The sequence below is a fragment of the Canis lupus genome, chromosome 20, assembly GCF_011100685.1.
Source record: "Canis lupus familiaris isolate Mischka breed German Shepherd chromosome 20, alternate assembly UU_Cfam_GSD_1.0, whole genome shotgun sequence".
Taxonomy (NCBI): domain Eukaryota; kingdom Metazoa; phylum Chordata; class Mammalia; order Carnivora; family Canidae; genus Canis; species Canis lupus.
This window is the reverse complement of record NC_049241.1, coordinates 4,621,567-4,647,111: the sequence shown is the minus strand read 5'-3', so window position 1 is coordinate 4,647,111 and position 25,545 is coordinate 4,621,567. Positions and strand designations below refer to the sequence as shown.

The 25,545-nt window shown below is 52.3% G+C and overlaps 1 protein-coding gene across 4 annotated transcripts in view; it reads right to left on the bottom strand.

Moving 5' to 3' along the window:
* The window catches only part of SLC6A6 (solute carrier family 6 member 6), an 85,031-nt gene that overhangs the window by 43,280 nt on the left and 16,206 nt on the right, over nt 1–25,545 (bottom strand). Inside the window, exons 1-2 of one of the 4 annotated variants that reach the window (XM_038565540.1) lie at nt 14,592–14,818; nt 12,200–12,304 (exon numbers count right to left, since the gene is read on the bottom strand). The exons of 1 other annotated variant lie outside the window; for it this stretch is intronic. The gene's annotated coding sequence lies outside the window, so the exon portion shown is untranslated. Of the gene's footprint in view, nt 1–4,304; nt 4,510–12,199; nt 12,305–14,591; nt 14,819–25,545 lie in introns of those variants that run through there. 2 more of the 4 variants (XM_038565539.1, XM_038565538.1) reach the window with 2 other exon arrangements.

The window sequence follows — 25,545 nt, the reverse complement described above, 5'->3', positions numbered from 1 at the left end:
ATCAGCGACCTCAAGATTCGGGAACTGATGGGCTCCATTCCCCAGCCACATGCTGAACAGAGGCACGGGAGCCCACGTCTGTCAGCTCCAAATGTCACACCTCATTCTGCCCCTGCAGAGAAGCATGAGGCTACCCCAACCCTGGCATCATCTCTACGAAATGTGACACACTCCGGACAATTCTAAGAAAACAATGGCTCCCATTTCTTTCAAGGCTCAGCACAGTGCCTGGCCACAGGAGGTGTTCATTCTGAGCTTTGAAAGAATGGGTCAATATCAATGAATAAGGAATGGGGTTTCAGGCTGGAACAGAAACAATATTTGAAAAGGTTTCCATCAGAGTATGGAAAATGGAGGCTTATGAAATATATTTGCAAGTCATTTACCAGTCACATCTCTGCAGCATAAAGCATAGGGATTTGCACTGTGAGGATTATGGAGGAATGTCAGTGAATCTCCATTTGTCCAGCCCCCCTGTCCACCCTCTGGCTTGCTCTAACCCCTGTACCATCCAGGCTCCCTTGCCCTCTCCCTGTGACTCCCTGTTGGGTTCAGTAATGGAAGGCCCCAGAGGAGGTCACACCTCCAAGTTGCCAGGAGCTGTTCAGGATCACCCTTAGCCCACCCCTGCTTGGTCCCCACCTTAGAGGAAGGCTGCCACCAGCCAGGCCAGAACATCTTCCTCTACTTCTCAGATCCCTGAGTCCTAACCACCCGCATTCCCACCTCAGTCCTGAGGGCAAGAGCACCCTGAATCCCAGCCCAGGGGGAGAAGGGAGACTTTGAGGGTTGACCCCCACATGGTGCGGGGCCGTGGAAGACAGCTAAGCTGGAGGTGTCAGAGCTAGTGGGCCTACTCCACCCATCTCTGAGCCTGTTTTATCTGCAGAACAAAAAGCTGGAAAGCAAAAGTGACCAACTCATAGCCAAACAGCCTGGGGCACCGCTTGTCTTTATGATCCAAACTGGTGGCCAGCAGTGAAGTAACCTAGAAAAGTGGAGTTTTCTAGGTTTCCTCAAGACACATGAAGGGCATTGAGACACCCTGGGTTCACACTTCTTGAGGGAACCGTCAGCTGGACCCAGTGTGTCCCCATCTCCCAGGCACATCTGGGCCTGCCTGCCACCTGGCTCACGGGACATATCCAGTGGGGGTTTGAGTCGGCTTCATCTGAGTGCTTAGCACTACCTGACAATGTCTTGTTCAAGTCCTTGCTTCCTTGTGAACAGTCTCCCCCTCGACAAAAACAGAGGCTCCATGGGGACAGGGATCTGTCTCATCCACCGCCATGCCCAGAACCTGGACTGCAGGAGGAGAACTGATGCATAGATGGTCCCCAGGGTGGGATCTACAAGCCACTGCTGCTCAATATAAACCCCAGCTCTGTCCCCAACTCTGTGACACCAGCGATGTCTCAGCCTCTGCGGCCTGCATGATGGAAGGTGGTGGTCTGGGCAGGCCGAGGTGGGGGCTGCCGGCGGCCCTGGGGTGTGCACACAGAGGATGCGCTGGCCTGGCCCCAGCAGCTGGGCCCACCGGGGCCTTGCTCTGAGGAGCAGAGGCAGAAAAGCACAACAGAATCCCCATTTCCCCCACGCCTCCTTCCTCTCCCTGGCTCGGGGTGGGGGACCCCGATTGTTTTGCTATCTGGCCATGAGCAGACCAAGAAAAGGCTTCCTGGAGCCGCCAGGCGCTCGCTGAGCCCTTCCTCTGTCTCCTGGAGCGCAGACTGGCGGCGGCATCCGCACAGCCTTTCTTTGCCCTGCTCCCTCGAGGCGACGTGGGGGTTCGGCCAGGCGTATGGCTACTGTAAAAATAGCCCCAGCGGCCAGCATTGTTCCAGCATTAATTTGTGCAGCCCCCGATGGTTATCTGAGCGGCCCATTGTGGGCCGGCTGGATGGGAGCATAATTGGAGGATGTGCGGCTTAAGTCCCTCCTAGTGAAGATGTTTTTCAGGGAATGACCCCTGAACCTCCTCACCAAGAGGGTCGGTTCCGCCCTTTCAGGCTCTTGCTTGGATCTTGGGCTGCAAGGCCCTTCACAAGGTCAGCCAGGAGGAGGGGGGAGGTGGCCCGCCTCTGCTCACACAGGCAGCTGGGAATAGCAAAAGTTGTCCCCAATAGCGCACTGCTTCCCTGAGGCTACCCTGAGAGTCCTGGCTCTGTCCTCTGGGCCCCGAAACCCACTGGCCAGGCTGGCACTCAAAGGACCCCGCAGCAGCTCGTGGATGGGGGTGGCAGTAAGTTCCCGGAGACCCTCTGCTCTGGGAGCTGGTCTCCCACGAGGCGAGACCTCCAGCCTGCTCCCCACTCAGGACCCGGTCTCCCCAACACCCGAGGCTGAGCCAGGATGTAGGGTGGGGCCTGAATGGGGCAGAACTGGAGCTGGTCATGCATCTGGCATTGTAGGAGTCTCCCCGCTCCCCATCCCGTGTATCCAAGGTTGTGTTCCTCGGTCACGTCACCTGTCCGTCCACGGCTGCCACAAATACAAGCCCACGTACTCTTCAGGAGCACACGGCCGGCAGCCATCCTCTGGCCCCCTCCTGCCAGATCATGGTGCATGGCCTCACCCAGATTCACTCACAGCTCTGGAGACCAGATCCAGGTGCGGGCATCCCCCCCTTATTCCAAGCCCCTCTGGGGTGTCTGACCAGCCCCGCGCCTGTATAAGCCCACTGCAGAAAGCCCCTTGGCTCCTGCCTCCTGTACATTCCTGGCATCCACCCACATCTCTCCGTCGCCATGGCAACCACCACAGCAGCCTCCTTCCAGGTCTCCCTGCTGCTACCCCATACGCCCCCGCAAAACGTTCTTGACAGTGGCTGAGGGCAACATCTAGAGCGTAATCAGACCAGTATGTGCCCCCCACCCCAGCCTTCCATCATCACACCCAGAAGAAAACACAAACCTCTCACCACAAGCTAGGCCCTGTCGCCCCATTCTCCCTTCTCCTTGGGACACTGGCTCCACAGAACTGCTTTTGTTCATCCCACTCAGGCTCAGGCTGCCTGCACAGCTGCTCCAAGCCCTCTGGTGGCAGCATGTCACCTGTAGGAACTAGACAGTGAGCCTTGGTCTAGCAGCTGACAGCCACTTCCTGGCTGGGTGTCTGCAGGCAAGTTACTCAACCTCTCTGGTCCTTAGTGTCTCATCTGTAAGATGAGGATAATCATGCCCACCTCATAGGGATGATGTGAGGACTGAATGGGGAGAGGGGGGAGGATGCATGGAAAGTATTCAGAACAGTATTTGACAAGTAGCAAATACTCCTTAAATAAGAGCTGCGGTATTACTGCTACTCCTGCCGTAATCATCAGGTGCACCTTGACCTTGGGGTGTCTCACTCAGGGTGAGATCGGCAAGGCCTAGGGAGGCCAAGCGACACTCCTGAGGTCATACAGCTGGCAGTGACAGTAACTGTAATGTGCCTGAACCCTACCCCTCTGCCAGCCCGGCCCAATCTCAGACACCACCTTCCCTGGAGTACTTCCACGCCTCTCCACAGGCTCACGATGAAGCCCACTAATTCCCACCTGCCACCCCACCGTGCAGTAAGCACTTAGGAGCAAGCCCCCCCCACCCCACCCCGGCTCCCCAGGCGTTCTAGCAGCCTGCTGCCTGAAGGCAGCCGCTAAGAGCTGTTTTCCTTGGCGCCAGGCCCAGGGCTATTTTGTAGCGACCGTGATACATAATTCCCCATTTTAAGAGCTTCCTCTTTGGTTATTACAGTGACAAGCGATTAGGCTCCCTCCTAGCCCAGTTGAAATTCTCCTTGTCTCTCTGTTCCAGAGGTCATGGCCAGAACTTGCTGTGCCTGAGGACCAACTTGCAGATCACCTGGTCGGCTTCGGCACGTCCCTGGGACAGATTCAACCTGGTGCAAGCAATTCTGTGATTTATCAGATGTGCCTTGGCTTCTGCCCAATGTATAACTACCAGATTTTTGGTGCTTCCTTTGTGTGGAGCTGTCACTAAATTCTACTTACTCCTCTAACAGCCTTCTTGTCGAAGGGGTTTTTTAGTCCTGTTTTACAGATGAAGGAAACTGAAGCTCAGACGGGGAAGCGAGTGGCCTGCCTGAGGCCAGGCACAGAAGTCAGAATTCCCAACTTGATCTGCCCAATGCCTTGGGGACCAGAGCAAAGTTTAGGAAAGAGGAGGCATCTGCACTGTTTGCAAATGGAGATGCTGAGGCCAGAGGGAAGAGGACTGCAGAGGTAGAGCACTGTAGGGCTGGGGACTGAGTATCCTGCCTGAGTCCTGCCCTCCCAACCCCTCTGGCCCCAGGTGCCCACACACCAGCCAGCTGGATCTTGAATCAAGTTGCAGATGCTGCTGTGGCTGCCTCCCCCAGCACCTGCCACCTCGGTCCAAGGCTGTGGCGAAACCAAGCTCTTGACTCTTTTTCCTGGCTGAGCTGCCCAGAAGCTGGGAAATTCTCACCCATCCCTGCAGAACTTGAACCTTCTCAAGTAAAAACAATCAGCTTCCCACAAGGATTGCTCTGGAAAAGAACAATGATTTAAATCTTGCACTGTCAGGACTTAACCACTCATGAGCTTTTATCAGGTTTTCGAAATAAGAAGGCAGGTACTTTGCTGTTTCCTCTCTAGAATACCTCCCATCTCCAAAGTACCTAGCCCTCAGTCAGCCTTTAAGATCCATCTCTGGGCCTCACTGAACAGTCAGTGTTTCTCAGTGAACCTCTGAGGGTTAGGTAAGTGGCTCCCAGAATCCCAAGAGAGATCTAAATGACCCACCCATTTCACGGGTGGGGAGACCAGAGACCTGGACAGCCCTGCCCTGAGAACAGGGCTATATCCTCCCCTTTCCTCGTTTCCCGGTCCACTGCAGAGCCAGGGTTCTGGGCTCACTGAGGCCACAACCCAGCTGTGTGACCTGGAACAAATAACAACCTCTCTGTGTGCCTCATTAGTTAAAAGAACCACCTCATAGGGATTAAACAGGATGATGCCTGTAAAATGTCCAGCACAGGGCCTGGTACATACTCAGTGATTAATAAATATTAGTGACCGCTGAAGAAAATAAGCTGCCCACATTGGAATTTTATTAATACTGTGTGGTAGGCATCATATCCTGAGTGTTTTAAAAAGAAGAGAAAAGCAAGCTGCCTTTATTAAGCATTAACTACAGGCACGTTTATTTAGCACTGTGCAAAGTGCTCTGCAAGCATTTTCTCAGTTAACCCCCTCTACGGGAGCCATTACCATCCCCGTTTTGCTGACTCGGCCTGAGAGGTGAAGTCACTTGTCCAGAATCACACAGCAAGTAAAAGGCCGCTGGAGCTTCAAATGGCTCCCCGATCTGTTTCAGCCTCAATCCCATGTTCTCCAGCACTCGGTTGTTTTGGATCACCTGCTTTAAGCAAGTCGGCAAAGTGAAATCAGGCCTGGTGCCTTTAAGTCAGCTTCAAGCCACTGGACTGGACACATCAGGGAAGTAGGGGAAGGCGAACAGGGAAGTGAGGAGCCACAGGACACAGCCAGGGCCAGCCCGGGGCCCTAGGGACCGGCTAGGTGGGCTGACGAAATGGCATCGGTAGCCAGGACATGTGGCACTCCGGACCATGAGGCTTCCTCCAGCGGGCAGGAGAGCCTCCCAGACTTCTCTGAGAGAGCTCATGGTGCTCCTTCAAGCACTGTCCACAGGTTCCAGGCAAGGGACAGGCTCAGGGAGTAGAAGGGCTGCGATCAATTAGTAATGCCTGCCAAGGCCATGCTCCTTAGGGACGATGCTGGCCCCAGGAAGCATTTGAAAATTAAGCACAAAAATAAATAAACAAATAAATAGACACCAAAAGCCATTCGAACAAATAAACAAAAGCATGAAGTGTGTTGGGAGCACTATTTCACCCTGCACCTTAAAGGTAGCTGTTTTTGAAAAGAAAAGTAGAAAGTAATCAAAGAAAGGCTTTTCGACTTTTCCATAAAAAGGTACACTTTTAAAAGATTTGATCATTTGGGACCCCTGGGTGGCTCAGTGTTGAGTGTCAGCCTTTGGCTCAGGTCGTGATCCCAGGGTCCTGGGATCGAGTCCCACATTGGGCTTCCCATGGGGAGCCTGCCTTTCCCTCTGCCTATGTCTCTGCCTTCTCTCTGTACCTCTCATGAATAAATAAATAAAATCTTAAAAAAAAAAAAAGATTTAATCATTTGATTGAATCATGTGGTCTATATCCTTCTATCTTGTTTACCTGTTTGTATCTTGGGATAAGTCGTGCCTGAAAAATCTCAAGGGCCCGGCAGGCGAAAGACAAGAGTACAGCGGGGAGGCAGGGAGGCCTCGGGGAGCAGTAGGGCCTGTGGCGAACAAATGGGAGCCTAGGTTCCAGCCATGGGCGGCTCTCCTCGGCTCCAATGGCCTTACCCAGTTTTCTAATTTCTGAAACATTGCGTGGCCCCAATACAAACTGTTTGGCTGCTTTGGTCACACCATTACCCCAGGTCACCCAAAGTGGCCACAGCCAAGGGCAGGGCAGGCTTGCCTGGAGATGCTGACCAGCCCGGCCTCGCAGGCCCAATGGCTCGCCCCAGTGAGGTCATCCAGGAAGTCTGGCATTGTTTTGCCCGGAATAAAGTCAAACAATGAGCAACCACATTCTGATCCTAGTGAAAGTGAATTCTGTTTGGGGAATTGTTTTTAGCCTGACATCTCTGGGGGACAGGGCTTGTTATCTACCTGGGGTTCCGCGCCTGTGGGCCAGGTCTTCCCCTCCCCTGATCTGACTGCAAACCCTCCACCCCACAAAAATGCAGGTCTCCCCTCAGAGCCCCTCATTTCTGCTGAGAGCACCTTGCGTGGCACATGATCAGACCTCAACCCACGGACAAGTGTCAACTTCTCCCCAAGCCTCACGGAGCCTTCCCTTTCACAGATCAGGATGTAAAGCTTAGAGAAGGGGAAGATGTGGCCCAAGGCACATAGCCACAAGGCAGTGGGTTGGGATTTGCACCCAGATCCTGATTCCATGCTCCTAGAGGCAAGGTGACCTCTGGATAGGGACCTACCAGAACAAGTCCTACTTCTTGGTCTGCGGTTTACAGAGGAAAAAGTGGGTGAAAGTGAGCAGGTTTTGCATACAACTGGCCTCTGGGACGACACTGGCAGGCAGGATGTGGGCCCAGTTACAGCTACCTTATCCTCGTCTCACAAAAACATTTACAGGTAAAAGGTCTGAGGACTAGGTCCAAATATTTTTCTTATCTCCTCGGATGTGGCAGGCACTGACCCAAAGCCCAGAGAACCACAGGCAGCCAACAGAGATGAAACAAAAAGAGGACATGCAAATGGTGGGGGTGGGGAGAAGGTGCAGGGCTGGGCCCAGGGAGGGGCTGAGGGGTGGGGGCGGGCCGGCTGGGCGGGCTCCCGGGGGTGAAGGCAAGCGGGGGCATTCACCCCGCGCAACACAGAGGCACCCCTGCACGGGCCAAGCAGGCCACTGAGTCAGGGGAAAGGGCATTGACCTAGGAGTCATTGACCCTAGTCCTAGGGTCTAGTTCCGGTTCCACTGGGTCACACAGCCCAAGTACTGCCCCTCTGCACCTCGATGTCCAGGGGCAAAGCAGAGCAAGGGTAGCTCTGGCAAGCAGGGCCTACTGAGTAAACACTTATTGATCTACCCTACCAGGTGCCAGGAACTGCTCTAGGAACTAGGGGCACGGACGTGAGCCCCGAGTCGCTGATGTTCCAGAAGGAGAGAGAAACATTTACAGGACCAGCATGTAGAAGACAATCAAGCGGGATGCGATGGAGGTGACAAGGACCCAGGAGCCAGGAAGGCCCCTCTGAGGGGGTAAAAGGTTTCATAATGGCAGAAGCTCACGGAGGACTGGACGCGGGCAGGCCCCATTGTTAAGCCTTTTCAGGCATCAATGAGACGTGAAGTCACTGGCCCAAAGTCACACAGCGGGGATCTGAACACAGGCAATGGGCTGCAGGGGTCCATGCTTTCAACCACACTGAAACTGAGGTCTGTGGGGCAAACATCTGGGCAATGTTGTTCTCAGAGCAGGGAACAGCGTGTACCAGGAAGGTCACAGGCCATGGTAAAGGAACAGAGAGAAGTCCAGTGCGGGTCAGAGAGCAAAGGGAGGTAGGGCACAAGATGACCTAGCCAGGAGGCCAGGTCTGGAGGCCGCGACTAAAAGCTGGATTTAGCCAGAGGCCGGTGGGAACCCCTGGAGAGTTTTGTGCTGGGCCAGGACTCAACCATTTGGCGACAACCCCTGCTTTCTCCTGACTGCCTGCCCGACCCCTCCCTTCCACTCTGGAAGGGGTTTGAGGGCCCATGCTGGGCTTTTCCCTGTAAGCTGTTGCTAGTGAGGACTTCCTAGTGGGCGCCTGTAACTAACTGGAGTCCTTACCCCCAACACCCGGGAGCCACCCAGCACCCCCATCACGTACCAAGTACCTGCAGGACTGGCTGAAGGGGGCCACTGTTCTTTATGAAAAGGGATCAGCCAAGGATGGGGCCTGGAACTCCTTCCCCTTGGCCAAGAACTACACCACCAGTGCCACAGAAGACAATGCCCTGGTGCACGGAGTCTGTACCCTTACCGCTAGGGGTGAAGCCCGTGGGTTTGGGAAAAACAGGGTCAGCCTCTGATGCTATATGACCTCAAGCACTTACTCACCTGGGGGAAAGGGCAGGAAAAGCCCCACGGGTCCCATGGTAACCAAGCATGACCACCCTGCTGGCCCAGGGCCACCACAGGGGGATACAAGGTCACCTTTCTGCCCTCCAGGTGCCAATCTCCAGAGACAGGGGAGGGGTTCGTTTTGCCAAAGTAACACAAAAATTATTCTACAAGTTCAGGAGGACAGGAGTATGCATCTGGTCCAGGGCAAATGGAAGGAGCTCCAAGGAGCAGGCCCCCGGCACGCTCCGGACTGGGCCCTGCAGCCTGGCTGGACCTGTACTCCCAGAGAAGGCTCGGGAACAGTCCGGCCTCGTGGATTCTGTGTGGGCGGGCTGAGACCCCAGATGCCACCTGCGTATAGATTTCCAGCATACGCCACCACAGCCAAAGCTCAGCCGAGCGAGAGGAAGCGGGGAGAGAGGGGAGGGCCGCCATGATGTGTAAGGGGGTGCTCAGGGGCCTGTTTTGGTGCGCAGGGCAGTGAGTCAGCAGGCAACGGCCTCCTGGCACTGACTCACCAGCCACAGCCTGTCACTCTTGTCAGCTTCCCCACCACCCCAGCCTTCAGCCTAGTTTGGCCGGAAGTGGGGGTGGGGTAGGGTCTACCATGGTCCTGAGGCCGGCTCTGCAGAACCCAGGAGTATTTCTGGAGCTCACAAAAAAAGATACAAAAAAAAAAAAAAAAGAAGAAGAAGAAGAAAAGAAAAGCTCAGTTTCCATTTCCTCAGACTTCCCCTTTTAAGCTGTAAGAACCCCAAAGCCGCCCTCCTCTCACTGGTAGTGAAAAGCTAACAGGGCGGCCCCTCCTTAGCTCTACAGAAACTGGAAAGAGATAGGCCCTCAGTGACAAGGCCAGCTAAGGGCACACCAGTGGCCCAACACCCACTCGGAGCCAGTCACCTCCAAGTCTGTCACCAGGGCTCTGTCAGAAGTCATGTCTCCATGTCTTCATGGAAACAGCCAAAGTACTCTTTGCTGGGCGGCTTGGGACAGCATCTCAGCCTCAGCGTTACCATCTGTAGGATGGGCATAACATCCCATCTACAGGGCATGAAGGCTCCTAGCTCATTAAATATATGTAAACAAGGCCCCTGCTATTAGTTCTTCTTTTAAACATGTCTCCACTCAGTGAGGAAGGAACTTCTTCCTTCCTAGCTGCACCCATACTTCACCTTCCCTTAGAAATTAAGCTCCAGGGACGCCAGGGTGGCTCAGTGATTGAGCGTCTGCCCTCGGTCATGGCGTGATCCCCGAGTCCTGGGATCGAGTCCCACATCAGGCTCCCTGCAGGGAGCCTGCTTCTCCCTCTGCCTGTGTCTCTGCCTCTCTCTCTGTGTCTCTCATGAATGAATACATACAATCTATAAAAAAAAAAAAAAAAACAACACTAAAAAAAAATTTAGCTCCAGGGGAATTTGGTGCCTGTGGAACAAAGAAGCATGAGACTTAGCAAGACAACAGTGATGATCAACGAGCCATGTCTGCTGCCCGCTGCTGGTGCTCCGTTTCAGAGCAAAGGGGCTGTGGCCTGGAATGTTCTCCATGTATCTGAAAGTCAAGTGTCAGGTCTCCTCCACCATCCGAAGCCCACCTGAGATCCCCAGGGGCAACCGAACCACACACCTACCTCCAGGCTTTCTCATACTTCCATGCCTTGGCTCATTCTGTTCCCCTAGTCTGGCACTGTCCCCTGAGTAACGCACAGGCTATCCTCAAGTGATCCCCCAGGACAATGGTCCTGAGTCCTCCCCAGTGTCTTCCTTGGGCTCGTGGGTCACACCACCTCTGGCCCCAAGCTCACCAGCCCAGATTATAATTGTGTGCTTATGGTCACCCAGGGCCTGCTTCCTGACACCCAGTAGGAGGCCCAGCACTATAGACGATTGTCAGAATGCTTAAGGCTCACAACCCTGGGGACTCTCAACACAGGAGTAACTAGGTGCTACCTTGGAGCCGTGAGGATTCTTCAGCCAGGTGGAGAACACTGGATGGCAGCAGATGTTTAGGACCAGGCAGGGCTGCCGACAGAGTAAGGATGAGTCAGACATCCTCTCTGCTAGACAAAGAGGGGATGTGTCCCCGGTATCTGAGCGGGGTTCTCCCCAAATGTGCAAAACTCTACAAAGCTTCTCCCTCTTTCGATAGATGAGCCCTAAACCTTTAGGAAATCAATTTTCATGAAACCAAGGTGTTCCTGAGCATCTTCCAAAACAGATCTTCAAGTGTGTTCTCCTTGGTCTCCTAAAGCTCTGTCAAGTACTACTAGAGGGTCCTTGTGGATCCCGCACAAAAATTGGAAGGCTCGGGACACCTGGGTGGCTCAGTCAGTTGAACGTCTGCCTTTGGCTCGGGCCATGGTCCCAGGGTTCTGGGATCAAGCCCGCATGGGGCTCCCTGCTCAGCAGGAAGTCTGCTTTTCCCTCATCCCCCTCTCCCCACTGGTCCTTCTCTCTCTCTCTCATTACCTCTCCCTCTCAAGTAAATAAAATCTTAAAAAAAAAAAAAAACTGGAAGGCTCAAAATGGGGATTAGGGTATTGGCACATGCAAATGCAAGCCCACTTTCTAGATGAGCAAACCGAGGCCCCAGACCCACAGCAGACCAACAAAAGCCACCAGCCTCTTTCACAGATGGGCCATCAGAGCTGAAGGAATCTTGCTTCAGAGGGGGAAGTGAGGTAGGGAGGAGGTGATGGAGGGCAGGGAGGCTCCCAGCACCCCAACCCAGTGGAATACAGTGGGTGCCAGAGGCTGAAAGTAAAGCTCTATTCCCAACCTGGCTGGACCCAACTGATGCCTAATTCTGTCAGGCTGGCGGATAGTGGTGCGGCGGGAGGGACAACTCCCAGGGCTATGAGATGGTGCCTAACAGCAGCTACTGTTGAGCTAGAAGGATTCAGCATTAAAATCCATACCAGGGGTGGGTGGACTCCAGGGAAGAGTGACATTTCTGCACTGTGCAGACCATCTCCCAGGCAACCTCCAGACAGCCTCCACTTCCCTTAACCTTCCACTGTAATTCCACGTGTGGCCTAATCATGCCCACCAAGAGCACGGTGTGGCGGATGTGCCACTGCCTCCTCACACAGCCAGTCACCCATGCAGCAACACAAGATGAGGCCACCTCAACCACTGGAAACTCCTTAGAGGCACGCCCACTAGCTCAGCCAAGCTTGTTTCTAGACAGGAAAGTTCTTGTCACCTTCAGCTAAAGAACTATTGGTGGCTCCCAGCTGCTTGGAGAATAATCTATTTCCCCACTTGGATTCCAAACCTCATTATACTTCACACCACCCGGGCCCCAGTCTCTGCCACCTTACCTCTCCTCGGTCCTGCCTGAGTCTTGGGAATTCCTTGATTTCTCCATCATCATCCCATTCAATCCTGTGCTTTGTGGGTTATCTTATGTTGAAGATAGATCCCACCCACCTTCAAGACCCGGCCCAAGTGTCACTCCTGCAGGAAGCCCTTCCTGCTCACCCTATTCCCCCCGTGCCCCCACCCCCTCGGCCTCCTCCGGCCTGTGTTGCCATACCATTCACCTGGCGCTAGGCTCTTGCTCAGACTTCAACCCTGGACAAAGTTCAAAGTTCTCCTTGGGAAGGCTCAGTTTCTTCATCTGTAAAGTGGTCCTCATAATCTGTAAAACCATTCCTTGCTAAAGTCTCTGGGCCAAGCTGGTGGATGACCACAGGTGCCTGAACATCAGCATTGCCTGCGACTCTGGCTGAAAATGCAGATGCCTGGACCTGCCCCAGACCTCCTGACTCTCCATCTTCAAGGTTATTAAACCAACCCCTGCCAAGTGAATCTTAGAATGAGGCGAGGTTGGGAAGGGCGATGCTAATGAACTGGGAGATGCTTGGTAACATGTAAAACAAAATTAACCAATGAAAGAATCTACTGCTGGCCAATGATAATACATGTGAGCATGCACAGCCATGTGCACGTGTTTATGCCCATGGACGACGGTGTCCCCTGCCAGAGCAGCTGGGGGCTGTGCCAGGCTGGGTTTTACTTCTGTCAGCTGCACTGAGTCCAAGGACGACCCCAGAACCACGTGCCCAGACTTAACAGTTTGCCAGAGGCTCTCTTATTCCCTTTTGCCACTGCCCCTTATAGTACCTCTGGGGGATGGGCCCTTTTGCCCCCAGTTTATAGGTAAGAAAACTGGTTCAGAGAGGAAACAGGACCCAGCCAATGTTACCCAGTGACAATGTTACCCAGTCTGTCACTGCAGACTGGATTTGGGTGACAGACTGGATTTGGGACAAGGCAATACTCCCTATCCGCTTGCTAAAGTTAAAAGGAGTTTGAGAAATCAAGGTTGGGGCTGGCAGGTGGATTACCTGGGGCTTCCTCAAATATAGTACGATGATAGCAATAGTCCCTGCTTCTTAGGGTTGTTGAGAGATGAAATGAGCTTATATGGATCGACCACCGAGACTAGCACTTGAACAAAGCGTGAGCTATCAGGATGATGACCTTGAGACCAGTGACAGCCTAGACTCAGAGCCAAGGCCTGCTGGGCATGTCCCGTGCACCTGCTGGGCATGTCTGGGCACCTGACATATCACCTCAGAGCTGGGACCAGTGTTTGAATTCAGGTCAGCCAGGTAGGGCATCACCCTAACACCCCCACCTTCTATCCAGCTTTCACTCCTCTTCCACAGCGGATGGAACCAGGGTACTCTGGGGCCCCCTCCCAATATTCTTGCTGACTATGGAACAATATAGGTCCTATAGATTGGTGGCTCCCTGGGGATCTGAGCGCGGATGTGGAAACCTCCTGTCACCTCTTCCACCTCGCCTTGGGGTAGGGTCAGGAGAACATCTCAGGCAGCTGTCCAGGGCCTGCAGCTCCCCGCACAACATGTCAATACCCCATGGGCAGTGGTGCCTGCCCAGCTGGGGAGGCGGAAGTTTTCAGGGCCTGGGGCCTGGCCTTGGGAGCAAAGTTAGCGCCACAGACACTGCTGGGAAACGGGCTGCAGAGCAGGCCCGACAAGCAGTGAGGGAAGTGTCCTTGGAGCAGATGGCCAAGTAGCCCCCTCCTTCCTTGGGCAGCTGTGAAAAAAACCTCTGGGAGAAGAAGCTGCTTGGTGGTCTCCCCCAGATTGGCTGCAGTTATAGAAATCAGATTCTGTGACCCCCCCAACTCCCAGCAGCCTCAAAACCCCGAAGGTCCTAGCTGGAGGTCCCTGGGTGCCTGAGTCCCCTCAACTGGCCATCAGACCCGGACCCCGATGCCCAGGGTTTACAGATAAGCAGACTGAGGCTTGAAAAGAGAAAGGGGCTTTCCAGGAAGCCCCGAGTCAGGCTCTGCTGTGGGACCCTGGGCAGCCTACCGCGCCTCTGTTTCCTCATCTGTAAAATCTGGCTGATAACGGCCCCACTGTCTCAGGGCAAAGGGGTGATCACATGAAGTGATGCAGCCGATGCAGGTAAACCCATCAGCACAGGGTCAGGCACACAGACAGGTGCCTGCTAAGATGTCATGCATGAGGGCAAGGGTTATTCGTGTTGGAGCTGCTCTCAGGGAACGAGTGGCCTGCTAGTAGGAAGGTAAGACAACAGCGATTACGGTAAGAAGTTTGCCAGCCCAAGGGTGGGCTACTCCCTTCTTCAACCCCCATTTGTTTTGTGGACATGTACTAGTTCATGAAATTCAACACCACCATCTGGTCTCATGTGTCCATTTTACAGGAAGGGAGATTGAGGCCTAGGTGCAAAAGCTTTGGTCTCCAGTGTTTCAACTTGTGTTCTAGGCCTCCAGGTGCCCTGCCTGCTACTATTTGGATGCCTAGGACCAGCTCAACTTACTTATTTGAGGAGTTCCTTCCCAGGTCCAGGACATACAGAGCACCACATCCCACAGAAGTCTTTGACCCCAAGGGAATGCCCTGCCTGTTTACCCAGCAACCTACCTCCAGTCAGCTCAGGGGCAGCGAGGATTTGGACCGAGGTGGTGGGTAAACAGAGGGTCCCACTGGTGGTGTGGGGTGGGCAGCTTGGGTGAACAGTTCTCAGCAAAGGGAGCCATGGCCCACTCCAAGCTGGATGCCCCTGGGAAAGACCTTGTTCCCACCAGACCTCCAGCAGGACCACTCAGGTCAGAGTAGAGAAGGGCTCCCATATTTGTCCTCTGCTCCCTCTCCTGGGTGGACTCCCTAGACACTGTTTCCTAGGTAACCGCAGCTGTTGGGGACCTCCCAAGCTTGCATCACAGAAGGCAGCCCAGTAGGGTTCTGTAAGGGGACAGATAGAGGCTCTGTGAGCAGATAGGGACACAGGTGGACACAATGCCCCTTCCAACACACATCCCAGGTGCCCAGAGACTGCATACTCCAGAAAAATGCCACCAGTTAGGAACATCCCCTAGAATTAAAGCCAGTGGAGATTCTTTTACCATAGGACTCGCTGATTCACTGCCTGCTGGTTCACTGCCTCTATGACGTCATTGCCTGGGGGGCCCTGGGCTTTCACAGCTTGGTGCATTTTTATAGCCATTTCAGGACCTGGAATGCACATCTCTGCTCTTCTCTGTTCTCAAATGACACTTCCCCCAGGAAGCCTTCCCTGACCATCCTGTCCATCTCCCAGCAGAACGAATTGCTCATTTGGTCAGCTGTAATCCCAGTTTCTTTCTCTCGTGGTTGGGGGATGCTCTAGGGCAGCGGGTGGGCCTCCTCCCTGGAGGCAGTGAATGAGGACCCTGGTGTATCATCGTCATAGTAACCTTTTGTTCCAATTCCAACTGTTCTTACTGCCTGGAAACAAAAATAGTTGCAGGTAACATTATGTGTTTGGCACTCTGTTGGGCATTTTGATATAATTCTAACTGGTAGTAATTTTTTAATCATGCTAAATATTTTGCTTCTTGCATTTTAAATCACTTTTCACTGATTATGGCTGCTTGTGTTTCTCCTATAATCAGTTCAAAGGTAATGAGACTTTATAACATTTTCAGAGACTCTCATAGAACAACAACAACAACAACAAACCCACACTCTAAATGCCTTAAAAGTATGGGAAGTCCTCCAACTGCACAGCCAGACCCAGAGAAGAACATCAGCTCCCTGGGTTGAGCGATGGTGCTCAGCGCCTGGGACTCGGTGCCGCATTTTCACCCAGTCCTTACCAACCATCCTCTGAGATGAGGAATCATACCCCATCTGAGGCTCAGGCTCAGAGGGGTTGAGTGACTTCAACAAAGTTGCACAACCAGAAAGAGGCAGGGAGGATTCCAGAATCCTAGGTCCTCAACCACCTGACTCTGGGCATTGATGCCAGGAAGTCCCCCTCTTGACACAGGAGAGAACTGAGGCCAGCAGCAGATAGGGGGTGTCGTTTTGCAAATTAACTAGTTAGACTTAGAATCCAGGTCTCCCGGCAGCCCCAGATCACAGGTCCTGGGTCAGCCTCACTACAAAAAAATAGCAAGGATAAACACATCCACCTCCAGGAGGCTTTGTGCTAAATGCTTTACAAGGGTCTTCCCATTTAATTATGTATACCTGCTGGGATTACTAAATGCTGGCCCCTCAGGCCAGGAAGAACTGTTAAGCATTTCAATTCGGGCTACCTAGAGCAATTAGGTGGCTAATAAGGTATTGATGAAGGGAAGGGACTGACCTCGCCTCCCCCACTGCCTCTGAGTTCACTCTCACCCTGACCCTCCAGCACCGTCCCATCCTCCGCAGCAGCCCGGGACTTAATCAGCTTATTCACCCTTTAGATAGCCTGGCCGATCAGAAAAAAGTCTCCTTTTACTCCTTGGGGACAAGGATACCTGAGATTTAGGCCACGACTATAAATAGTCAAGAAATCCATCCTTTTAAATTGACTCATCTATTTATTTGGGCAGTTGGTCCCTGCTGACCCCCAGATGGCTTGAGTTCTACATAATTCCTCCCCACCCCCCACCCCCGCCCTTGGCCCGCGCCATCACCCTCCCGGCCTCTCCAGCTTTGTTCTCTGAATTCCCCAGGACACCACCCACTGTGAGACCCTGTTCCCCAAACCCCCTTTGCCTAGTTCCCCTTCTGCCTCTGCTGTATCACCTTAAAAGATTTTGGTTGGAACCTGACTCTGTCCCTGGTCAGCTGTAAACTGTGACCTCAGGAATGTCACTTCCCCTTGGGGCCTCAGTTACATCATCTGTAAAATGGGCCATCTCGGATTACACAAGGGGAGTTAGGAGGAAGCGCATCCAAACGCGACTGGATTTGCTCTTACGAGAAACAGGACGCCCCTGGACCACCATCTTTCATTTCATACAGTTCATCAACAACACTGACCAGAGGCAGAAACAAGCACCCAGGGCTCTGCTTTCACACAGGGAGAACAGCAAAGGCACAGCTTCCCCATCGGGTGTGCTGTGTCAGACAAGCAGCCCAGTCTGCTGGCACGGCCATCCCCTCTCAAGGCATTTCGCATGCTCCCAAAACCATGTGAGTCATCAAAACTAGGTTAGACATCTCATTAGAGTGGGTTTCCTCTTGGGACCTCTGGCAGAGCCTGTGATGCTCCTGCAAGCCTGTTTAGGTGAGAGCTGGGCTGGGCTGTTCTTCTTCAGGATGAAGAACTAAGTCACTACCTTTAAGGGGGCTTCTGGTTCCAGAAGGGCTCCCCAAAGTGAATCAAGATCCCAGGACTCAGGGGGCACCTGGGTGGCTTGGTGGCTGAGCGTCTGCCCTTTTGGCTCAGGTCATGATCCCGGGGTCATGGGATTGAGTCCTACATGGGGCTCCCCGCAGGGAGCCTGCTTCTCTCCCTCTGCTTCTCTCTCTCCCTGTCTCTCATGAATGAATAAATAAAATCTTAAAAAAAGAAAAAAAGGCCCGAGCACTCAGCAGGGCCTTTGGGGTACCAACCAAGACCTCCCACCTAGCCCCTTGTCTCTCTTCTCTGGCCCAGAGAAACCCTGCAGCTAAGCCATGCTACTGAGGGCATCTGCGGCTCTCTGCTTCCCTCTTCAGCGGTGCCTCCCTCTATCAGCAAATGCCCTTCCAGGCTTGTGTCTGCCTGGCATGCTTTTGCCATTCAAGGCCTCTGGGATACTTTTTTGATTTCGTGTGGGGCCCAAAGCATCTTCCAGACACCCCCACTGACGGACAGCTGATTTGTCTCCTCCCTGGCCTGGCTGTTTCCTGGCTGAACAAACAGAGCGAGGCTCGACTCTGGGTCCCCGGGGTGTGGCTGGGGCCTGTGCACAGGAAAATACTTAAGTCTCTGATCACTGAATGAACAGACTTTCAATTCTCGGTTTTCAGATGCTTACAGGTTTTCCCCAAACTTCCCCAGACAGCAAAGGTTCTCATCTGGGCCTTCCCCCCACTCAGTGGGGCTGGAAGGAGTTTGAAAATATATACATTTCTCAAAGGAACCATAAAAGCCAAAGGGAAAACAAAAGGTCTGCCTCCCATGACCTTAAGAAGTTGGGAGCTACTGTACCTACGAGAAGATGGATGTGGACAGAATCTCTTGTGGTCATTAGTCCACAGCGTTTTATAACAAACCGTCATGCTGCGCCCCTTAAACTTATACAGTGATGCATGCCAATCGTTTCTCAAGAAGACAAGAAAAAAAAAGCTGATACTCAATTTTAATGTAATTCAGGACGCCTGGGTGGCTCAGTGGTTGAGCGTCTGCATTTGGCTCAGGGCGTGATCCCAGAGTTCTGGGATCGAGTCCCACATCGGGCTCCCTGCATGGAGCCTGCTTCTCCCTCTGCCTGTGTCTCTGCTTCTCTCTCTCTCTCTCTGTGTCTCTCAGCAATAAATTAATAAAATCTTTAAAAAATTTTTTTGCTGTAATTCATATGTTCACCTACGTCTCACCGCATAGATTGTAAGATTCTAAAAAAACTGACAGTGTCTTACTTATGTTTGTAATACTAGCACCTGTTACAATGTTTATGCATATGAAATAAGATTAATTTCTTGAAGAAGTTGGGGGTGGCCCTTCTCCCCAGAGGCACCCAGCAGGCCCAGTCCTCAACCACAAGGAAGCTTTGAGGGCAGGCCACATGGGGGTCAGCTGACACAGGCAAGGCCAGAGATTTGGGAGGGGGAGGGGATCAGTACCTAGAAGCAGCTCCTGCCCCCAGGGATCTTCCAGAGCTGTGGCTTTTCTAGTTTTTTTGGGATGAAGAGTTTCCTCGATGTCTGGACTTTTTAATGTGACTAAATCATCCTTGAAAGCACTTTAATATAGCCATTATTAATAAAATACATTAATAAGAAATAGCTGCATCAAGCTTTTCACTATACCAAACCACTTTCTCCTATTTGCTGCCAGTTAGCCTGGTGGGCATCATGGTCCACCCTCCTGTGGACCCCTTTTACAAATGGGGCAATGGAAGCCCAGGTAGGAGATGGGGCTGGCTGGGGTTCATACAGCCAGGAAACAGCAGAAGGGCTGGCTATGGGAGGAGTGGAGGTCATATGTCTTAAGGGGATGTGTGACTTTGGCCACGTCAATGCACTTCTCTAAGCCTCACAATGCTCATCAAGAGGAAGGATGGATAGGAGGGTGGAAGGCAGACAGGCTCATGAGAAGTGGCTTGCGTTCCAAGGTTACTTCCCTCCTCCACCCTAAGAGATCTGGCCTCCTGGTTATATACACTGACGACTGCACTGGTTGGGTGGGGGAGAGGAACACGACACGGGACACAATGTCTTGTTCCATTTTGCAACCAAACCATGGTTTGTGTGATCATTTATGTCATCTCTCCCTTCCTGCCTCATTCCTCACTCTATCCCCACTGCCCCACACTGTGCCTAGTATACAGCAGGTGCTCCAAAAACACTCAGTGCATTAGTGAATGGACACAGGAATGCTGAGTAAACACCTCAATTCATTTAACTATGAGGGCTCCTCACAGGACAGGAGAGCCGGGTGAGGGGGGAACAATCCAGAAAGAACAGTAGGGCCCCACTGGGCAGCCCCCCCCCCCACACACACACACGTGGAAGGAGGGCAGGGTGGGGAGTTGGGGCCCAGAAGCATGCAAGACAGGACCCCTAGTCTTGTGTGGCCGGGACGGGATCACAGGGCACCTCCCTGAGCCTGGTTTCTTCATCCACAAAGCAAAGAACATGAGAACTTTGCCACAGGACCATTTCATGCCTCCAATGAGGAAAGGACCGTAAAGTTCCGGGGTGTCACAGGTGCTCAGTTAGCATCTCCAGGTTGAAAACAGATCTCATAAATCACCTTGGCTGACCCTTCTGTTGCGTGGGGGAGGACACAGATGCCCAGGGCGCAACATCTCAGGGACCCACAGCAAGGGGGGCTAGGGCTGGGCAAAGGGCTCCTGCCACTGGTTCATGGGGACCAGCCTGCAAGCATGACCTCCCTGGCCACTGGGTAAATGACTTTGCCAGGTAAGCTTGTTAGATTTACTCAGACTGCAAAGTGCATACTTAAAAACATGACTTGCTGTTTCTCTGAAATTCTCCTTAACTGGATGCCCTGTATTGCATCTAGCAACTTTATTCAGAGTATCTGGAGGAATCTCACACACACACTACAGCATCCAGCACAAAATATGACACCTGTTACAATGTTTATGCATATGAAATAAGATCACGCCCTGAGGTCATAAGAGGGATCAAATACTCTGGCCTCCTGGTCTGAAAACTTCAACGGAGTACAAATTAAAGGGCCTGGGACTTTGGGGTCCCACCCTCCCACAGGCATGCTCTTTTGTTTCTTCCCACTCAGAGGAAGCCACTTCCCCGGTAGCTGCCCAGACCTTTCGAGGTCTTCTAACCTCCTCCCTGTTTCCACAGGTTTTGCAGAGCGGGTGCCCACTCCCAAGGATGTCCTATAGTCAGTCCTCACCTCATTGATGAGCCCAAATGCCACCTCCACCTATCCTGCTCCCCTCTCAGACATTGCTAACTGATCGTGGCACCCTTCCCACTGATCAGTGGGAAGTCCCTAGAGTCCTTATCAACCCCTGGCCTCTCTCTGGGCCTCAGGAATTAATGGACAAGAGAAAGCTCTCATGTCAGGTGCATGGTCGGGGAGGTAGGATGCCTAGAAAAGACTAGGAATCAAACAGAAGGCCAGAGCACCACTCAGCTCTTAAACATAAATAAGGGGCACCTGGGTGGCTCACTGGTTGAGCATCTGCCTTCGGCCCAGGGTGTGATCCTGGGGTCCTGGGATCGAGTCCTGCATCGGGCTCCCTGCAGGGAGTCTGCTCCTCCCTCTGCCTGTGTCTCTGCCTCTCTCTCTCTCTCTCTGTGTCTCTCATGAATGAATAAATAAAATCTTAAAAAAAATAAAGAAAACATAAATAAGAGCCATGTCCCCTCACTGTGGCAGGAGGGAGGGAGGGAGGCACGGGCCCTTTACAACAGGGCAGCCCTGATGGGGCCCACAGAGCAAGAGCTCAGGGGTGATGAAAAGAACAAAGTTGAGGGAATCTGGAGGTGAGAGAACACCTGTGCCAGGTAACATGGGAGCTGAGTCAGCGGAGTCAGGCTGGGCATGTGAGGCAGGGGAGCTGGGGATTCAGAACTGCCTCTGGCTACTCCTAGGGATGAAGGCGTAGGGGCGAGAATCCATTATGGGAAGCCAAGGTATCCAAGTGTACAGCCCCACCGTGGCGGGGGGGGGGGCACCTGGCTGCCAGGCTGCGGTAGGCACCAGCCCTCAAGCACGCGATAGACCCTCTGGGGCATGTGCGCTTCTGTCTGCTTTATAGAGAACACCCAGCCTGGAGAGGGAGGCCATCACGGCAGGCACTGGCTCTTAAGTGGCTGAGCTCAGATTCATGCCCAAAGCTGGGCACTGCCAGCCCAGGAGCTCCCCCAGCGAAGATTCCAGATCCTTGTTTTATACCTGAGGAGAATGAGGGCCCAGAGAAGGGAAATGACTCATCCAAGGTCCCCCAGCATGTTGGTGGGAAGCTGGTAGATAAAGGTGGGGCCCTGGGGGACCCTCTGGGCGGTCGTGCCTGAATACTGACCCCGGGCACCCTCCCCCAGGGAGCCAGCCTGCCAAACCCAGAGGCGTCTGCAGCTTTAGGATCCGGGAGGCCTCGGTTTCTGGACTTGGGATCCGCTGCTGGCTGAGAACAGACTAACAGATGGGAATACCTCCCGCAGCCCCTCTCAGGTTTCACCTCGGCAGGCAGCTCTGGTCTCTGACATGCCCTGCTAGTTTCTGGAAAAAACGACAAAAAAAACCCTGTGATATTGTGATTTCTAATATATATAAATATATTTGGTCTTTGTCCTGGTTGCTGGCAGAGCTCCTAAAACTCTGGTAATTTCCTAAGTGATGAGAGTGAGAAGGTGTCTTTTGTTATGTTAATGAGTGACTTTTAGCTTGTACCCAAGGCTATAGGGGCCGGTTGCTAGGAGAAGCAGCCGCGATTCCAGGGTTAGAACTCGCAGTCCCACCCTCCGTGCGGGTGGAGACTGAACTCAATCACCAAAGGCCACTGATTTAATCAATCATGCTTAAAGTAATGAAGCTGTCATAAAAATGTAAAAGGACTGGATTCAGAGAGCTTCCAGCCCGCTGCACACATGGAGACGGGGGTGGGGGTTGGGGGGACAGTGGCCCCTGGAGAGGGGGACGTGGAAGCTCCACCCCCCTTCCCACTCACCTTGCCCTGTGCATCCCTTCCCTGTGGCTGTCCCTGCGTTCTGGCCCTTATGGACAGACCACTAATCTGGTCCATAAGATGTTTCTCTGGGTTCTGTGAGCTGCCTTAGCAATTTCATCAAACCCATGGCGGAGGTCACGGGACGCTCCGATTTACAGCTCCGATTTACAGCCAGGTGTCCGAAAGCACAGGTGATGATCCTGACACTTGGGCGACAGGCAGCAGAAGTGAGGTGGGAGCAGGAGGTCGGCCTTGGAAGGGCTGAATCATTAACCTGCGGCATCTGACGCCATCCCAAAGTAAACAGTGTCAGAAGTGAGTTAATAGGTAGGACCTCCAGGGAGTGCCGGAATGCTTGGTGGTATGGGGGTGGGGTGGGAGGAGGGACCCCACACACAGAATTGTAACCTCTCTCCTAAAAAAAAAAAAAAAATCTGTCCGCTGTTGGGGCTAAGAGCCAGAGACAGGAAAAGAAAGCAAGGAGTCTTCTCTCCACTGGAGGCCCAAGCCTCCCCCAACAGGTGAGACCAGAAGAAGAGGCTCTTGCTTGCCCTGGTCGCCCAGAGGCCTGTGCTTCCAGCAGCTGCTGTGTGGAACAGAGTGTAAGCCAAAGGTGTGGACTAAAGCCCAGGCTCCCTGTCCTGACACATGGCTGACCTCGAGTTGGCCGCTGCCCTCCCAAGCCTCAAATTTCTCACCTGTTACACATGGACAGTAATAATAACTACGCTATAAAATAATGCAAGTATTACGGATGGAAAACCTTTCTGAGAACTGCGAACGGCCTACATGCTGTTACTGTCTGTATATTCAGACTACTGTGACAGAGGTGTTAAAAGTAATCCTGACAGCAGCAGTAAGAATAGCAATCCCAACTGCCACGTGCTGGGGCTGGGGGGCGGGGGGGGGGGGCAGCAAGTGCCAGCCACCATGTGAAGAACTTTCAGAGTTCCCTGATCTTCCAATCAGAGAGGAGAGATTCTACATCATTCTACACCATGTCTATTTTGACAGAGGACCTGAGGGCCCAGAGAGGTTAAGTGACCTGCCCTGGGTCACACAGCTAGGTAGAGGCCAAATGACATTTATGCCCAGGCTCATGGGACACCTGAGCTGAGGTCTTAACCACACCTCTCCTCTCTCTAAAGGGCATTAATTAAACTCAGAGTCTGGTCCAGTGTTCCTAACACATCTTGTTTATTGATTTTTTTTTTTTTTTTCCAAAAAAGGAAGGCTGGCAGACTGGGGGCTGCTTCTCTGGGATGGGTTGTTTTCAAGCCATGGCTCCCTGAATCCCTGAAGGCAGGGGCTCCCCAGGGAAGTGGTACTACTCCCTCTTGAGGCCTGCGAGGCTGTCACTGAAGATAGGCATAGGCTTCCCTTAGGGCAATTTCTTTCTTTTTTTTTTTTCAGACTTTTTTTTTTTTTTTCAGACTTTTTATTTTATTCATGAGAGACAGAGAGAGGCAGAGACAGGCAGAGGGAGAAGGAGGCTCCCTGCGGAAAGCCCGATGTGGAACTAAATCCCGGGATCACGACCTGAGCCAAAGGCAGAGGCCCAACCTCTGAGCCACCCAGGCATCCCAATTAGGGTAATTTCTGAGGGCCAATATTTGGCAACATGTGCCCAGCACCTTAAAAAAGCACACTCCCTTTAGGCTAGCCATTCCAATCTTTTCAACCAGACCAGTGTATAAAGATGCCTACTCAGAGATGTTCAGTGCACGCAGTTTTGCAAGATCTGGAGATCCATTGCATGACAATGTGAATATATTTAACACTACTATACTGTAGACTTAAAAATGGTCGAGATGGTTCGTTTTATGTTATGTATATTTTACCACAATTAAAAATAGAAAGAAAAAAGAAAGATGTTCACAGGAGAGTGGTTTACATGAAAGAGAAACTACAATGGGCCAATCTCTCGTCACTAGGGGATTAATTCAATAAATGATGGTTTGCCCAAACTAAAGTAATTAAGAAGTGGGGATAGGGGGTGGGCAAGTGATCAGCAAACTTGCCCCACTCCCCCTGCCCCAGGGCCAGATCTAGTAGGTTATTTTTTTTTAAGATTTTATTTATTCATGAGAGACACACAAAGAGAGAGGCAGAGACACAGGCAGAGGGAGAAGCAGGCTCCATGCAGGGAGCCTGACGTGGTACTTGATCCTGGATCTCCAGGATCATGCCCTGGGCTGAGGGCGGCACTAAACCGCTGAGCCACCCAGGTTGCCCTAGCAGGTTATTTTTGTAAATAAAGTTTTACTGGTATAAAATGACACCCGCTCATTTGCATTTTGTCTGTGACTGCATTCTGGGTATAAGTGCAGATGTGAGACCATCTGAGATCAGTGGAGGTAAAACCACAAGACCCTAAAACCAAAATATATCCTATCTAGCCCTTTAAAAAAATATCTGCTGACCCTGACTTAGAAGATCGAAGACCCAGAAAAACGCTAAGAAATCTGATTGGGAATGGGGGTGGGAAGCTGGCTCCCAAACACCGCCACACGGTGAGTTCAATTTTAAAAGGCAAAATGTAAATAATGCATATTCACCCACACATTTACAAATGCACTGTTAGGTGGTTATGTCTCCATGGCAGGAAAGGAGATGAATTTTATTTTCTTCTTTTGACTTTTCTGTGCTCTCCAACTTTTCCCTATTAAAACTACATTACTTCCGGGACACCTGGGTGGCTGGCTCAGTGGTTGAGTGACTGCCTTCAGCTCAGGGCGTGATCCTGGGGTCTTGGGATCGAGTCCTGAATCAGGATCCCCACAGGGAGCCTGCTTCTCCCTCTGCCTATGTCTCTGCCTCTCTCTCTGTGTCTATCATGAATAAATAAATAAAATCTTTTAAAAAATACATCACTTCCCAACACTAGAAGAAATGGTAATTATGTGGCCCAACAGAAGTGTTAGCTAATGCTACAGTGACAATCACACTTTGCAGTAGAAATGTATCAAATCAAAATGTTTTCACACCTTAAACCTAGAGACTGTTGCATGTCAAATTATCTCAATTTTTTTTAAATGTATCATTTTTATGATCAGGGCAGACAGACAGTAAATATCATTTTCTCACTGTCTTGGCTCCTCCAGGGAGCCAGTGAAGAGAGTGTCGCTGTCACTGGAGGGGTCACAGGTCTGCTGTATGAACACTCCCTCCCCTGAGTTTACAACCTGGAGGGATCTGGGAGGGGGCGGGGGAGCAGGCCCCTGCAGCTAAAATGACCACAGATACCCAAA